Here is a 3,594-nt window from a genome sequence, read left to right as displayed (position 1 = left end):
GCCTTTCTTTATTCTTCTCATTTGGCCGAATACTGCCTTTCTCTCCCTTTTCATCTAATCAATTCTGTTTTGACTTGACAACTATTCTTTGACGGTTCATTTTCCTCGAAGAGTGAATGAGTATCTAGTGTTTTACAGTCGTCAAAATCTCTCTCTCATCACTCGATAGAGGTAAGTAGGTAGGCTAGCTTTCCTTTTAGGTGTAGGTGTTCCTGTGGTTCTGTAAATTATCATGTGCAGATTTGAACCACATGATTTAACAATCTTGTTTAATGAATCCGTTCGCAATGCAAATATCCGTCAAGAAGATTGCAGTCAAGTTTCCTCAATGGTTTAGGTGGGCTAAGCAACTTTTGTTAGTTGAGGCAAGTATTAGTTTTTTTTTGGTTAAGGATGCAAAAGGAGGAGACTAACCCTATTGATTGTAACTAATGGAAAACTTGTATGATTGCAGATTGTGGGTATTCGTGGATCTTAGTACGATTTCACAAATAGGTGTGTAATCACACCCTCTCTCAACTGCAAATCAGCAAAAGCCGAAAAGCTAGAGAAGATGGCGCTGAGACCATATAGGTGTGCAAACGCTCGTGTGGTAATCAAGCCCACGAACAACGGTGTCAGATTGTAGACGCCTCCGTGAGCGTTTTCATGGGCTTAGGTCGTAATGGGCATAAAATGACCGAAATACCCTCGAAGGGTAAAATGACTAAAATACCCCTGAAGGGTAAAATGAGGGAAATACCCTCGAAGGGTAAAATGACCGAAATACCCCTGAAGGGTAAAATTACCGAAATACCCTCGAAGAGTAAACTGACCAAAATACCCTCGAAAGGTAAAATGACTGAAATACCCTTGATGGGTAAAATGACTGTTATACCCCTAGCAGTTGAAATATGTGTAAGACCGATTTCCTTTATAATATATATATGACTGTTACTGAGTATGATATACTGCATACATGTATGATTTATGACATAACATACTGCACGAGGTTGCGTTTCTGATATAGGGGAAGTATACTGTACTGGTGGCTTTGCCACATATACTGATACTGGCAGCTTTGTTGCGTTAGTGTTACTTGCAGCTTTACTGCATCACTATTACTGGCAGCTTTGCTGCGATATTACTGTGTTGGCTAGGTGCGCCGGTTTTATCCCCACATGGTGTGTTGATGGTACGGAGTGGTGTGTTGGCTAGATTGGGATGGGTTGCATTACTGCATTGTACTTTTACTATATTGGGCTAAGGCCCACACTGCTACTGTATTGGGCTAATGCCCACACTGTTGCTATATAGGGCTCAGGCTTAGACTGCTACTGCATGTTGTATACTGATTGACAGATAGGGGATTTCACACTTAGTTTCGTAAACTCACCCTCTCCTCTTAATTGTGTAGGTAATCCTTAGTCTTAAGTGATTCGGTGCCGCGAGGGACTCGGAGGTGGCCACACAACTATTGCTGTTCACACTTGGTTTTATTTTACTTTAAATTATAAGTTGGGTTTTGTTTTGTAATAATGCCTTTAATTTGGGTTTTAAATTTTAATTGGGCTTTTGCTTACATATTTTATACTGCTAGTTAGGTGAAAACGAATTTTCAAAATAATTATTGTTTTCAAAGACACAAACTTTAAACGTTAGAGTTTTCAAATGCTTCTGCGTTTTAAATCAACTTGATATAATAGTAGCAGTTAATAAGGAAAACATTTGGTTAAGTGTTCCGTTAAACATTACTAAAGAGGTTTCCAAACTTAAGAAACAAGTTTTATAAACAAGTCTAAATTTTGAGAGACACTTCAATGTGACACACCAGATACGGCCATAACGTCTAGGCCGGGTTTGGGGTGTTACATTTAGTGGTATCAGAGCTAAGTTGCAAAACATCAGTTGTGGAATGGGTTTTGAAAAAGAATAGAATTTATGGAAAACTATTTTGAATTATTTTTGAAGGTTACAAGTGTGGCACACCGAGTCTTCAGCGTCGAATCTGTGAGTTTCTATATACTGTAGACTGCTTAAACTGAAATATACTGAGAGACTACTATAGATAGTAGGACTGTACTGAAACTCTTTAGTGTGAGTAAACTGAGACTGTAGGAAAACAGGAAACTGTAGGGAGACTCTTAAATTTCGAAAACAGGATCTGATTACTTCTTTTTCATAAGACATCTGTTAATAAATACTGGAATTGTAAACTAATGCATAAAACTTCGTAAACAGATTATACGTTAACCGATATGAGCACTAGAGGTACTCGTGGATGGGGTACACGAGGCCGTGGTAGAGACCAAGGAAGTGCTAGGGCTGGGTTTTCAGCGTTAGGCCACATGCCTAATGTTGAGGCTAGGGAGGCACCAGCTTTAGCGGTGACTGAGTTGGGATCATTCGATCGAGCGGTTAGGGATGATGCACTATCCCAAGCTATGGGCCGTGGGCCACAAGGACTAGTAACGGTGCTGTGGGCCGTGGGTCAATTTCAGAATGACTCTGGTCGAATGGAGCAAAAATATTCAGGTGTATTTCTGGAGTAGCCCCTAATGTGGCTGAATACTGGTTGGAAGCCATGGAGAGAATAATGGATGACCTTGATTCCACTTCTGAGCAAAAGCTTAAAGGAGCAGTGTCTTTACTGAAAGATGAGGCCTATCAGTGGTGGCTTACTATGAGAGAAGGTACTCAAGCCGATTGGTTAATATGGGATTTCTTTAAGTCAGCTTTTTAAAGAAAGTATGTGGGTGCAAGTTATGTGGACGCCCGAAGAAAGGAATTTTTGAGTTTGATCCATGGGAATAAAATTGTGGCTGAATATGAGGCAGAGTTCCTGCGACTGAGTCGCTATGCTCGTGGGATAGTGGCGACTGAATATGAACACTGTGTGCAATTTGAGGACGGCCTTTAGGATGAGTTGCGAGTCTTCATAGCTCCGTAGAGGGAGCAAGATTTTGTTGCCCTAGTTGAAAAGGAGAAAATCACCGAGGATGTGAAGCGCTCTGAGCGCCAGAATCGTGAGAAAGATAGGGGTAGGTTTAAGAGGGATTCAAAGCCCTCAAGTTCTTCTGGAAGGCCTAAAAAGAAGGCCAGGTTTGATGGGCCAGTCTGAGCTGGGGTTTCTATTGCAAGAGCTCAGCCTTGTGCTGATTGTGGGAAACATCATCTGGGTGAGTGTTGGAAGAAGATTGGGGCATGTTTTAGATGTGGTTGTAAGGAGCATCAAGTTAAGGATTGTCCTCAGAGGCCTACTCAGATGCAAGTGCAACAGTTAGAGGTTTTGTTCACCAGAGAAGAGGTGAGAGGTGGTAATGGTATGGGAGAGGTCGTGGGCAAGTTAGTGGTGGTAATGGTGTGCGACTAGGTAATGGCTCATCACCGAGAGGATGGTGACACTCCAGATGTTATAACCTGTATGTTCCTAATTAATAATGTACCTTTCACTGCTTTAATTGATAGAGGGTCTACACATTCATACATTGCATGCACTGTGTCTGGCACCTTGGGTATCATGCGTAAGAGTACTGTTAATAAGATGACCGTGTTAAGTCCACTGGGACAATCAATAAGGGTAGACAAGTTGTTCAGAGATGTACCCCTAGAGGT

Source organism: Gossypium raimondii, chromosome 7 (genome assembly GCF_025698545.1).
Source record: "Gossypium raimondii isolate GPD5lz chromosome 7, ASM2569854v1, whole genome shotgun sequence".
Classification (NCBI taxonomy): Eukaryota; Viridiplantae; Streptophyta; class Magnoliopsida; order Malvales; family Malvaceae; genus Gossypium; species Gossypium raimondii.
This window is presented reverse-complemented; position numbering follows the sequence as displayed.